Raw genomic sequence first — 14537 nt, 5'->3', positions numbered from 1 at the left:
CACTTATTAGTTTGAGAAACATACCTCACTAGTGTGTGTAATACACTCTCTCTTTTATTTGCAAACTAGATAATGTTGCCCGTGCAAAATATAAATGGTATATTCTGGGGCTAATAACCGAGTTTTTGAAGCGACTATTTGCGTGGATAAAGGAATAAGTTTTTTTATCACAAACCTGTACTTTCTTTGACGCTATTTAAGGCATAATAAGACTATCCACATACAACATTTTTGAAATATTTTATGTTGTCAATTATCATGATTTATAGTATTTTTACGATAGATTCACTTCAAGAATCAGTGGAATTTTTTGTATTTTTTTTCAAAACATATTTTATGTTGTCAATTATTATGATTTATAGTATTTTTACGCAATTTTAAATATAAAAAAAAAAGACAAATAAATTAAAATGGACCCAATATATGTTATTTTTGTTGTCTCAATTTATGTGACAGAAATGAAATTTGGAGAGTCATCCAAATTTTCATAGTTTTTAAAAAAATGTTTGAAGTTATTAATTATTGTGATTTATAATAGTTTTATGTAACTTTGAAATAATGTACATTACTAGTCACTTTGTCCTAATTTATGTGATATGGATAAAATTACAAAATTAACCCTTTTAAAATGTCTTTAAGATATTTTAAGTTGTTAATTATTATTATTTATAATACTTTTTTGGTAATATTAAAATGATGTTTGTTATTTTTTCTGTCCCAATATATGTGAGTCTGAGAGAATTCTGAGAGTCAACCTATGTTATTATATAACTTTTAAATAATTTAAATTGATAATTATTGTAATTTTTAATGTTTTTTAAGTCATTTGTAAATGATATATGTTACTTCCTTGATTGAGACTTTTCCATTTGTGAGATATATATATATATACACACACATATCGTGCTATGCACGGGCCCAATAATATAAATGGTATGTTTTGGGGCTAATAACCGAGTTTTTGAAGCGATTGTTTGCGTGGATAAAGGAATAAGTTTTTTTTTATCACAAACATGTACTTTCTTTGACGCTATTTAAGGCATAATAAGACTACCCACATACAACATTTTTGAAATATTTTATGTTGTCAATTATCATGATTTATAGTATTTTTACGATAGATTCACTTGAAGAATCAGTGGAATTTTTTGTATTTTTTTTCAAAACATATTTTATGTTGTCAATTATCATGATTTATAGTATTTTTACACAATTTTTAAATATAAAAAAAATAAAAAAAAAGACAAATAAATTAAAATGGACCCAATATATGTTATTTTTGTTGTCTCAATTTATGTGACAGAAATGAAATTTGGAGAGTCATCAAAATTTTCATATTTTTTTTTAAAATGTTTGAAGTTATTAATTATTGTGATTTATAATATTTTTATGTAACTTTGAAATGATGTACATTACTAGTCACTTTGTCCTAATTTATGTGATATGGATAAAATTACAAAATTAACCCTTTTAAAATGTCTTTCAGATATTTTAAGTTGTTAATTATTATTATTTATAATACTTTTTTGGTAATATTAAAATGATATGTGTTATTTTTGTGTCCCAATATATGTGAGTCTGATAAAATTTTGAGAGTCAATCTATTTTATTATATAGCTTTTAAATATTTTAAAGCTTTTTAAGTCATTTGTAAATGATATATGTTGCTTCCTTGATTGAGACTTTTCCATTTGTGAGAGATATATATACATATTTTATATTATTTTAAAAGGGTGTTTATGCCCAAGTTCTACTATATAATAAATATAATATATAATATTCAAGAAAGTCCCAATCTTGACAAGTATAATATATAATATTCAAGATTGGGAAAAGTCCCAATCTTGAATATTATATATTATACTTGGGCCTAAACTCTATTATATATTATAAAAAATACTTGGGTATAAAATAGAATTTTAAAAGTCCCACAAGTATAATATATATTATACTTGGGCCTAAACTCTCTTTTATAATATGAAAAATAACTAGAATACACAACCTTAGTTAATGTATTCACAATAACTCCCTACAATTTTAAAAAATTTCAAAAATTCATATTCCCAAAAACTAAACTACAGTAGATACATTATTATTAAAAATTTCAAACCATTAGTTACCACCCCTAAATTTACTCTCCTCTAATTTCTCCCACTTTACTGTTCACGAACACTTCCCTTCCAAAAAATTCTCCTCCATCTTCTCAACAGATTCATATTCCAAGTTTGAATTTCAAACTATTTCGCACTCCATTCAACCAATTTCAGAATTTGAAATAGGTAGTCTCTTCATCTTCAACTTTTTTTTTCATTTTTTTTTATTTTCTAATAATTCATGGATCATCCGTCTTTTAGTTTGGGGATTACCCAATTAGTCAAAAACTAAAACGGAGGCACATGCAAAAACACCCAAGAAAAGGGGTAGAAAGGTCGCCCCTGCCATATCTAGATCTGCACTACCAACGGTATGTATTTTAATTTTTTTTCTTTTTTTTTGTAATTTTCTGTATTAACATGTAATGAGTTTTGTGTAATAGTAGATACATTATTGTTAATTAAAAATTATTATGTATATTGATTAAATTCTTCATTTGTTACACAAAACCCTAATTTTTGATATATTTGTTAATTTATTACGACTAATGTATCAAAAAGTTAAAATTCAAATAATGAGATAGAACTGTTGATAGTTATTATTAATTTATCAAATGGTTGTTTTGTGTGTCATTTATTCATTTTACCAGAAAAAGCATTATTGGTCATTTTTTTGTTCTCAAAAGTGTATGAAAGTTTAAAGTTCAAATTAGAGGATTACATGTATGTTGCAGAACAACATAATGTTTCATAATTTGGCTTATTGTTTCTATTAAGTATCAAGTTGACTAATTCATAATCTGTAGTTAGTATTATGTATCAAGTACAATTTTACATTTTTATGTATCATCTGAAAGCTTATTGTTTCTATTAAGTATCAAGTTGAGTAATTCATAATCTGTAGTTAGTATTATGTATCAAGTACAATTTTACATTTTTATGTATCATCTGAAAGCTTATTGTTTCTAGGGAAAATACATAATTACCCCATTAAACTAAGACCTATTTTTTAAAAAGACACTTGAACTTTGCGGGGGTTCTATTACCCCCTTAAACAATTTTGAAGTGTTATAAAAATCCCACTTTTCAGCCACCCTCAATTGCAAAAAAGAAAGTGCGCTCACGCACCAATTATTATCTGACACATGTAAAGTTTTAATTTTTAATCTTTATTTTCATTTTTGTTTTTCTTATTTTATTAGCTTCATTTTTTTTCTTTTTTTTTTCTCTTTCTTCTTCTTTCTTTATCACTCTTTTTCGTTGTTGCAACCTTCCATCTAGCCAGCCGCCATCACTGCAAGTCCTCGACTTGGCCACCATCGCCGCCAATGGAGTAGCCTTCATCATGCCATTATTAAAATCTCATCAAATCATTATTAAATCAAAATAAAATTACTAATAAATTATAAATTGAAAATTAATAATCACCTTCAATCTATCATCTTCTTTCCAATATTAAAACAATTATGCAGCGGAACTCCATTATGATGGAGGTAATGAAATACTATAATACTCTCGAATCGATGCTAAAGAACTACATTTTAAAAAAAATAAAAAAAATATTATCAAAGGAGGTTCACAATTATTATTATTTTTGAAAAAATAAGGGACAAAAGAAGAAAAGGGAACAAAGAGAAGCAAGAAGACAAGGAAAAAAAAAAACGAGTGAAGTAAATGGGTTTTCTAAGTTGAAGAAGATAGAGATGAGATAGTTGATTTTTTTGAGTTTTGGGGAAGAAGATAGCAAAAAGACAAAAAATGGAGAAAGTACAATAAAATAAATAAAAGAAAAAAAATAACATTTCTAATTAAATAAATACTTAAATAAATATATATTTACGTTTTGACTCAGCTCACTCGCTATCAGAGAGTGAACTACACTCTACATGCCACATAGGTATGTAATGGGACAATAAATTCATTCTACATAAGAAGAGGGGGGTAATAGGACCCCCACAAAGTTCAAGTGCCTTTGTAAAAAACAGGTCTTAGTTTAATGGGGCAATGATGTATTTTCCCTTGTTTCTATTAAGTATCAAGTTGACTAATTCATAATCTGTAGTTAGTATTATGTATCAAGTACAATTTTACATTCTTATGTATCATCTGAAAGCTTATTGTTTCTATTAAGTATCAAGTTGACTAATTCATAATCTGTAGTTAGTATTATGTATCAAGTACAATTTTACATTCTTATGTATCATCTGAAAGCATATTGTTTCTATTAAGTATCAACATCATATTTATAATCTATAGTTATAATTATGTTTCAAGTACAATTTTACCTTCCTATGTATCATCTAAAAGCTTATTGTTTCTATTAAGTATCAACATCATATTTATAATCTGTAGTTAGAATTACGTATCAAGTACACTTTTACATTCTTATGTATCATCTGTAAGCTTATTGTTTCTATTAAGTATCAACATCATTATGTTGATCTTTTTTTTTTAGTGATTGCGGAATGTTCGTAGCTGCATTTGCTGAATTCTTGAGTGACGAAATCAACATGTCATATGATAGCTTTCGAAGTGATTATCTTCGCAAAAAAATATGCAACGCTGTTATGGAAGTATGGTCTCGACAAGGCCAATGTTGGATATGTTAGCGATAACGATGACCCTCCAAGGCTGAAGAGTGTCTTAAACCCAGTAGCAGAAAATGAACTTGTTAATGTAGGCTAGTTAGTTTTCTATGTTACTGTTCACAGACATATGCAATGCTTTTTGTTTTTTAAGATATATTAATTAGTGTTTTGGAGTATTTATTGCCCTTATAATAATATAGTTTTGATTTTGGAAGAGTTTTGAGGTTTAAAAATGTTTATTTTCGCTTTTAATTTTATGTTTAGTTCAGTTAGGACTTCAGAAATTATGTATTTGATACGTGTGATAATAATGACATTTTTGTATCTGATAAGTATGATAATAATTACATTAATGAAATTTTGTGACTGAAAAATTATGCACCACGTTTCTGAAGTTTTTTTTGGACGAACAGAGATAAACAATTCAAAATTTGTATTTTCTAATTATTTTAGTGTTTCATATAGACTGAAACTGAATGTTTGAAACAAATAAATTTAGCCATATTTTGAGGGACTTAATAATGGTAGCGTATTTGGGGGGATGTAATTAAATTTTTAGTTTCTAATCCCTTACCTCATGCAACAAACTGATAATCATACATCAAATATAATGTATCACACGGCGTAATGATGTATCCGATACTTATTAAAACGATGGGATTTTTGTAATTTGTGAAAGAGTAGGGATAGGAGGTAATTTCTATTTTACACTATGTGGTTTGCATAATTTTTACATAATAAGGGGAAACTAAACAAATACCATATAAAAGTAAAATAATTACAAACATATACCCCTTTACATTCATACCCCACTAAATAATTACACTATATACCCTAACTAATTTCGCTTAATTGATACTAATATACTGTATTAATATCATTAAGGTTTTTATTAAGAAATTGTTCATTAGTCAATGATACATTTCTGAACAAGAAATCTTAATGATATCAAAAGTATAAGATCACCAACAAATAGGTGAAACACGTAGCAACTCATCAATATTTATTTACCTTAAAGTAAAACTACAACTCTCATTCGTTTGCTCCACAGGCGTGAAAATACGCCTAAAAACGTAAGAAGTCTCTGTATTTATAAGCATTGCAATCACATAGAAGAAGATGACATGTATCTCTTTTTCACTGACCTAGGGGCTCCACTTCCCATTCGCAATCTCGCGAAAACGTAAATATCTCTATATCATAAAGTCATATAAATGAACGATTTAGATTCATAGACCTTCGATTTAATAGGTTGAGTACCTTCAAACTCTAAATGTATTAGGATAAAAGCTTTGAGACATTTGATCCAAATTATTGAAAGTTTATAAAAGTAACTTTACAATAATTTTTGTCGTTTTTTTTACATAACACATACTTCTTAGTATGATAAGTACTCTTAGTTTTTCCCCGAAAGTAACAATTAATTTAAACATCATGAAAGGACAAGGTATTATACCTAAAATATTATGATACCTTGTTCATAATTGATTTGTTCATTTAAAAAGATTGTATAAGAGATGGTTAAATTTTGATATTTTTCATAAGTTGTTGAGTTCTCATGTTTATGAGAAAATATAAGTTTTGACATGTAAATTATCTCATCAAAAATTTTGTCCCCCAAAATTTTCAATTTCATAATAAATTTAATTATTCTATTTTATTTTGACAATACTGGAGTTTGTTACAGAAATAAATAATAATTACCTACTTTGTAGAATATTTTAGAAGTTTAAGTTAAACTAGTCATATCTTCATATTAGTAGATAAAAATTTATATAATAATATCCAAAAAATTGTATTACAAATGTATGCTAATATCTTACTAATTTGAATCAATTCTTTCTTATATAAATAATAACAATAATATTACTATGTTAACTTAAATGAATTATTTTTAAGTATTGTATAACACACGTGTATACAAACACAAAGCAACATGAGCTTCTTATCAAAATTTTAGATCAATAATTTTATCAAGTTCATGTCCAATTGTCAAAAAAAAGTACACATACGCTTTGATATATTTTTCCACTTAATTTAAATTAGCCAGTTTAAAATTATGATTTTGTCAAAAGATCAAATTTAAATATGTGTTTTGAGAATAGTTTATGCTATATTATGAATAATGAAATACATAATCTTAATCATTATCTATTTATCTCATATAGATATTAGCGTCGTCGAAAAATAACTGTTGATGATTAAGAGATTTTGAATAACGATTTTATATCGCCGACTTTGAAATGTTGGCAGCTTATCTCTTATTCTCAGTTTTTATGCATTATTGATTATAGAATATGGATATAATGATATTGAATTATATTTAATTGTTAAAAATTATTGGGATATTGATTGATAATGTGGTGGTTAATTATTTGAAGTTTGGCTTAATCTGTTTTATCATATTTTTCATTGGGCATAGTTAGATCATAGATGGATGATTATATACGTAGTTACTTGTGGTTTAAGTGGATATATGAAGTTTTCTACGTTTTATCAAATTTGGTCATTGGTTATACTTAAATGAATTAATATATAGTGTGTTTTTTGATTATGTTATCTTATTTTGGTAGTTATTCAAAACAAAGAAAAATTAAAAAGAAAAGCATTTGTATATTTTCCTTTTTCGTGTTCTTGCATAATTTTTAGTTTCTTTGTGTTTCTATTTCATTATAATCAAAACAAAGAAGTATTGCATATTTTTTTCTTTCTGTGTTTTGTGTTCTGTGTGTTTTCTGGTTGTTCTTTATGTGTTTCTAGTTCGACTCCATATTTTCATTTTTTTGTTTAAAAACTCCGTGTTTTTCTTTATGTTTATTTTTTCATATTTTTTTAGATATTATTTATGCACTTCTATTTTGTTAGACAAAAAATTATAGGTAATTTTTTTAATTAAAAACTAATATCAATGTTACAAAAACTCCAAAAGTCATGCTACATTTTCAAACTATCCATTTTTGAAAATTATGAGAGTTTTATCATTTTGTTTCCATATTATTCTTAGTATTAAATAATTACATAAAGTAAGTCTTTCCATTTATAATATAATATAATTTTATATTTAAATTATGTACTAACAACTCTTTTTTTTTAGATTCAATATCATTATTATAATAATACACATCATCATGATGATCTACATGAAAATGAACATCATGGTGACTATCCATGAGACAATGACTGATCAGTATCTCGAGCATAGACCTGACAAGGAGCTCAAGTCGCTACTAGCCAAAGTCATCTTGAGAAGATGACTAGAATAATCCAACTTTTCGTCATTCTATGTGCTTTTGAAAATAATATGACAAACTAAGCTTGAATTGAAATATGTAATATAAGATTTTTTTGTTCATAACCCAACTAAAAAAAATATGACTTTTATAAGTATGTAGTCAGGATTTGATTTGCGACACTATTAATCTCCAACCTTGTATACCTAAGAAATTCATCCCACCAAAGATTTTTTCAGAAATTACTAACGTTCGGCCATTATTAGGCCTTCTTGGCAAGAATTTCTCTATTTACGATCTGTAGCTATAATTTGATTTTGTTATACAGTGTATCAATTGTATTTTATGACTAATATGATACACATGTCAAAAGACGGTTAATCACCAAAACATTAAGCATTAAATGGTATGCCTTGTATAAACCTCTTCAATAAATCCTAGTTTTTCGTTGAGAGCTTAACTCTTTGGAGGTCCTTTTAAATATTCTTAACTAAAATTGTAAAAATTGAATGGAAGTAAATGACAACATACAAAAAAAAAGGAGATTATCTCAGAGCATACAAATTCAAAATTATTAAATCATATTTACTTGATTTTGAGGGATTCTGATATTGAAAGTGAATCACCTTTTTTAAAAAAATCAATTTTCGGTCCATGATTGGACCGATTTTTATTGAAAATAAGGCAAAAGAAAAATCAGTCTTTACATAGCAAGACTAGGCCCCAACTACCTGGTCCAAAACAGAAACAAAAAAGTTTCCTAATCTCTAGACTTCTTTGCATCTCATGCTTAGCAGTACTCTTCTCCTTTTGTCGCCACTTTGTGTTGTTCTTCATCTAGGTATCTTCCAGCTCCATGGTTTTGTCGATCATCTTCACTCGCCTTGGTAAGCTCCAAAACCTTGCTTTCTTTTTGTTCTGTTTTTGCCGATCATCTTCACTCGCCTTTGACAAGAATCATCAGGTTGCCGATGTTTATCCCCAAGTAACTGATGGATCAAGATACAGTGTGTAGACGCCTCCACGTGAGATCTCCTTCCCTTCATTTTTCTTTTACTTCCATTCTGCCGGTTCACCTTCGTGTTCCTCATTATTATGGCTTGTTCTGGAATGCTGTGGTGGAAGACTCCATTTATCCCTCTGTTTGCTGATGCATCTTGGTAACTAGAGCATCTAGCTAGTTTAATCTCAAAGATATTGTCATTTGCAAGGCAAACAAACTTATATTTGTGCTTCTTATTTCCTTTGGGTTTGTAATTAAAGTAACCCCTTTTGTGAATCTCTGTGTTATGTATATGTGTTTTTCTTCCTTCATTGATGATTCTTGTCTTCATTATTGCCTGCTTATTCTCCGAGTCTCCGAGTCCTACTCCTCAGATTAGGGATCTGTGATTTGTCCATGTTGATTTGCTTTCTTATGCTTGCTGGTAGGTCTTGAAAACAGTGATACTCCTTTGTGTTTTGTGCTTCTATTACTTCATTAGCTAGCGCATCTGCCACAGTGTTTCTTTCTCTGAAAATGTGTATGTAATGACTGTAGTTTAACCCTTATATCTTCTATTATCTCTATTAATTCCCAAAGAACCTTCCATTGCGTGTCTATCACCCTCTTGAGGGTAAGTGAGTCTGTTTCCATGGTTATACCTTGTACATGTAGAGTTACACCAAACTCAAACGCTTCTTTAATAACATAGACTTCGGCTTCTGTATTGATACCTATTCCGAGTCCTCTAGCTTTTGCATAAATCAAATCCCCTTTCTCATCTCGAACACATAAATCTGAAGCACACTTTCCTGGATTTCCTCAACATGCCATCAGTGGTGCATTTTAACTTGTCTTTTTCAGGGAATTACCATGTCACTCCCAAGCAGTATAATCTTGGTTTGTATTCCTTCAACAAGGCAATAGTGTGAGGCCAACTTTTCTTTCCTATCTTCATCCATGGGTACAAAGTTTTGATTAGTTTTCAAACCAAGTCTTGTACTTGCCATACCATCTCCATGAAAGTGACATTTCCTCCATGCTTTATCTCATTTCTCCTCTTCCATATGATCCACATTATTATAGCTGGCATCGCTCTATATACTGTCACCAGTTTGGGAGTTGTGTCAATTGTCCACCATGTCATTATGATTTACTTCCAGTGCATATCTTTAATGTCTATCCCTGCAAAAATAGCAAAATGCCTCCATAACTTAGTAGTTATGGGTGCGGTTAGAAATAGATGGGTTATTGTTTCCTCTGCCTTCACCTCACAACACCAAATCTCGATACAAAGCTAATCTTCATGATTTTCAGATTATCATCTGTAGCAATCTTTCTTTTCCAAACCTTCTATAAGAAAAAGTTCATCTTGAAAGGTAATCCTTTCGTCCAGATCCTTCTGTACTCCTCCTTCTTTTCATTTCTCCGTCTCAGCAATTCATAGGCTGATTTCACAGTGAAATTGCCTTGTGTACTACCCATCCACCAAGGCGTGTCATTACTCTGTGAATCAGTAGGAATCAGTAGGAGGTTTTATGTTTTCCACCGCATGTGTTGTCATTTCTTCAGATAATTTGCTCTTCAATCCCTGTATATCTCATTCTCCACCCCTTATCAACTCTTGGACCTCCAGTTCCTCTTCTATTGCATTTTCTCCTTCTACATAGTATAAGGCACCCTGTTGAGTCCAATTGTCAAACCAGAAACTAGAATTTCCAGCTTTTACCTGCCACCATATGTTATGTTCAGTCTTGTTCTTTATTGTCATCATTTTCCTCCAAACATGCGATGCTCCATCAGAGAACCCAAAGCTCATTAATACCCTTACCAAGAATTTCCACGACACCCTATCATATGCCTTTGTCATATCCAACTTGACCACTACATTGTGCAAATTACTCCTCCCGTTTATATCCCTAATAATCTCTTGTGCCAGCAACACATTCTCTGAAATGCTTCTGCCCTTTACAAATTCTGACTGATTAGGGGAAATAATTTTAAGGAGCACTTTTACTATTCTTTCATGCAACAACCTTGATATGGTCTTATTTACAAAAGTGCTAAGACTGATAGGTCTAAGGTCACTATAGGTTTTAATCTCCTCCTTCTTTGGAATAAGTACCAGATTAGTATGACTCACATATTTGGGCAACTCCCATCCACAAAAAAAGGCCTTCACCATATTTGTAAAATCTAAGACCACATGCTTCACTTCTTCCTTGGTTGGCATTGTTTCCATCTCTTCATTATCTCCGTCTGTGACCAGCTTAGGAATACATTGAAGTAATTCAACGTTATTCCACTCCTGATATTCCATGAACTGTTTCTTAAAAACATTGACTACCTCTTAACCTATATTCTGAGAGTTGCTAATGATATCTCCCTGCCTTGTCTGAATCTCCTTAATATGAAGCTTTCTTTTCTTTCCCTTCACATAACTATAGAAAAACTTGGTGTTTTTATCTCCATCAATGTACCATTTCATTCTAGCTTTCTGTCTCTATTACTCCTTCTCTATATGTCGATATTGCTTCAAATCTGCCTCCGCCTTGTTTAGTAAGCTCCTATTCTTTTCTGTTGGAGAAATTTCTAACTGCATTTCCTTGGCTTTCACTATATCTTCAAAAGTGGCAATTTTCTGAAAAATATTGCCAAAAGTCCTCTTACTCCAAGATGTCAATACATTTTTGATCTTCTTCAGTTTGGTATGGACAATATAAAAAGGGGACCCCAGAACTTCTTCATTCCAGCATTCATTCATTACATTCTAAAAATCCTTGTGCTTTGTCCGAAAGTTCAAAAACCTAAACGACTTCACAATTTGTTCATGTAATGCATTACATATCACATGTAATGGTGCATGATCTGAGTCGTGCCTAATTAAGTGATGAACCTCACTATTAGGTAATAACTGCATAAAATCATTATTCCCAAAAACCCTATCCAGTCTCTTAAAGATGCAATCATATTTTATTCGACCATTCCACCAAGTGTAACAACTTCCAATAAATTTTAGCTCATTCAAAGAATATGCGCTAATACGAGATGCAAATTCTATCGTCTTTTAGTTAGTCACTGGCAGTCCACCCAGCTTCTCAGACTCATCAATTATAGTGTTGAAATCTCCTCCCACCAACCAAGGGCCGATAGTGTGATCAATAATATTTTCCAAATCTTCCCATAGCTCCAGTTTGTCCAAAGCACTACACCTTACACACACTGTCATTACTGTGAATTTATCATCCGTTCCCCTTAATTGGTACTTCATTGTTAACTGTTGACATGTATATGTTGAATCTGTCTCCACCCAACCATCTTCCAAGAAGACCCAAATTTTTGCTGAACTATTTGGCCTAGCATTAGGAAGCCCTAATTTTCTCCTGTATGTTTCTAATTCATATGGACTTTGAAAAGGTTCTAACAAAGCAATGTAAGAATAGTGATGTCTTTTATGTAGATCTACTAATCTCTCAAACGCCTTTTGAGTTCTTACATATCTGATATTCCAAAATATAACCTTGTTAATCATTAATCCGATGTAAAAGAGGACCCCTTTTTACTCCTTGTATTTCTTTGTGATTGAGGCTGATCCTGTTTGGGTGCTTTCTTTATCTTCTCTTTCAGGTTTCCAATCTGCCTTGGAGAGAGATCTCCACTCTTTCTCACATACTCAACATTCGTCTCTATGATTTCATCTTTATCTGTGCTTTGCTTCTCCTTGATTTCTTGTTCTGATAGGGTATTAATTTTTGCCTTCTCTTGCGCAATTTCTTCTTCGTTTATTTCACCTTCCTCCATTAATTTGAAATCTTGGTTAGTCACTGGTACTACTTCATCTTCATCAGTAACTCCAACATTATCTTTATACTCCTCTAGTTGAGAGAAAGTATTTTCTGATTGTTTTGAGTCCTTGCGCCTATCCTCTTTGCCTACATCATTTACTGAACTATGAGCATCGTGTTGCTTGTTGTTGCTATTGGACCCTAATACTTGTTCCCCACTTCTTTCCGCTGATTCCAATACCACTTTTATATTTTTGTTATATTCCTCATTATTTGTTTTTCGCTCCCCACCGGTCTGTACTCTTTTCTCCTTTTCACTGTCTGCCCTCTCATCTTTTTTAGTGCCATATAGTACCCCAAATTTGTTTCTTGTTGCTGTCCCCTTTTCTTGCACTTGTGGTATGGGGTTCCATTTCTTCTCCACTTTGACCTTATATGGTTGACTTCCTCCCTTTTGATAGCTTTTTCTCCTCTGTTTCTGAAAAACCTCATTCTCCCCTACTTTTGCTTTTCCTGTGTCCTCCTTCGGTAATTTTTCATCCCCTCTTCTCGCCTGCTCTTTCTTGTATGCTTCAGTACCCTCAGTTTCCTGATATAGTTCTGGGTGAATTATAAAACATTCATTCTTATTGTGCCCTTGAAGCTTACAGTTCTTACAATACTTAGGGACTTAATCACATTTGATGGTTATCCACTTTTCTTTCACTTCTCCAGTTTTCATCCGCATGCCTAGATTTATTTTTTTCGGAAAATCTCCTAGCAAGTCCACTTCCACCTTGACCCTTGCCAAGTCCACTTGCAATGGTTTTCCTACTGCTGCTGCAACGGAGAACAATGTTTCCTCCCCAAAAAAAATTGGTGGCAAATCTGGAAAGAAAATCCAAGCAATTGTTGTTGATGTCTCCTCCGCTGGATCAAAATACAGATTCCATTTGAGTGTTCGCAGTGGGTACGACATCTGATTATGTGTTATATAGAATTGTGGCTTCGATAATAGACTCACATAGTCCTCTAGTCTTGAATCCTGAATCAGTATATACTTGTTGCTCAACAGTCCAATGTTTACCTCTCCTTTCAGTTCACATTGTTTTGAGATCAGTTTTCGTAAATCTTGAATATCAGGCCAGCCATTCAAAAATTTTCCTATCACAGCAAACTATAAATCTTCTTTGATAATCATCTGATCCACCTCCTCTTCTTCCAAAAATATCCTTGGTTCCTCATGCAGATAAAATATTTGTTTCTTTGGAATAAGTTTATATAAGGTTTGGGGGGGCTTGATCATATTCACATATGTCTTCTTCAATGGTTCTTTTGTCAGTGATATTATTGTTGGCCCAGCCTCCTCCAGAGAAAGTTGGCCAGCGGCCATCATGGCCACTACTCTGGTGTTTTCCGGTGTAAATTAGGGTTTGGTGTCAAGGTTTCTTCATCGGAGCGTAATTTTTGAATATTTTGAAAGTGAATCACCTTGAAAACGTGATTCGAGAAGAAAATTAAACAAATTGTTTAATTTTGGAGTTAATGAGAGAAAAATAAAGGAAAGTAAGAGAGTGAGATCGAGCAATGACATATCTAACGCTATATAACACGACTTTTGAATATAAACAGATGTTTTGTTATAAAATTGAAAGATTATTTGTGAATCATATTATTTTTAAAATTATAATTATATACAATAAATACATAACACATATTTACTATGTTGTATAATTTAGAAAATGATCAAAATAGTCCTTTATGTATAGGGGTTGAATTATCTTGATCCTTTATATATTTCATCTTATCCAAATAGTCCTTAATGTATACTAAAAGAGTATCATTTTAATCCTAGCCCTAAAAACTAACAGAAAAAATAA

At 30.8% G+C, this 14537-nt stretch overlaps 1 protein-coding gene across 1 annotated transcript in view; it reads left to right on the top strand.

Moving 5' to 3' along the window:
• LOC125823682 (BI1-like protein) overlaps positions 1 to 14537 on the top strand; it is a 176173-nt gene that overhangs the window by 137196 nt on the left and 24440 nt on the right. The window lies entirely within an intron of this gene.

Source organism: Solanum verrucosum, unplaced genomic scaffold, assembly GCF_900185275.1.
Source record: "Solanum verrucosum unplaced genomic scaffold, falcon-dt-bn FXZP01000093.1, whole genome shotgun sequence".
Classification (NCBI taxonomy): domain Eukaryota; kingdom Viridiplantae; phylum Streptophyta; class Magnoliopsida; order Solanales; family Solanaceae; genus Solanum; species Solanum verrucosum.
Note: the sequence above shows the minus strand (reverse complement) of the source record. Positions and strands in the feature narration are given on the sequence as shown.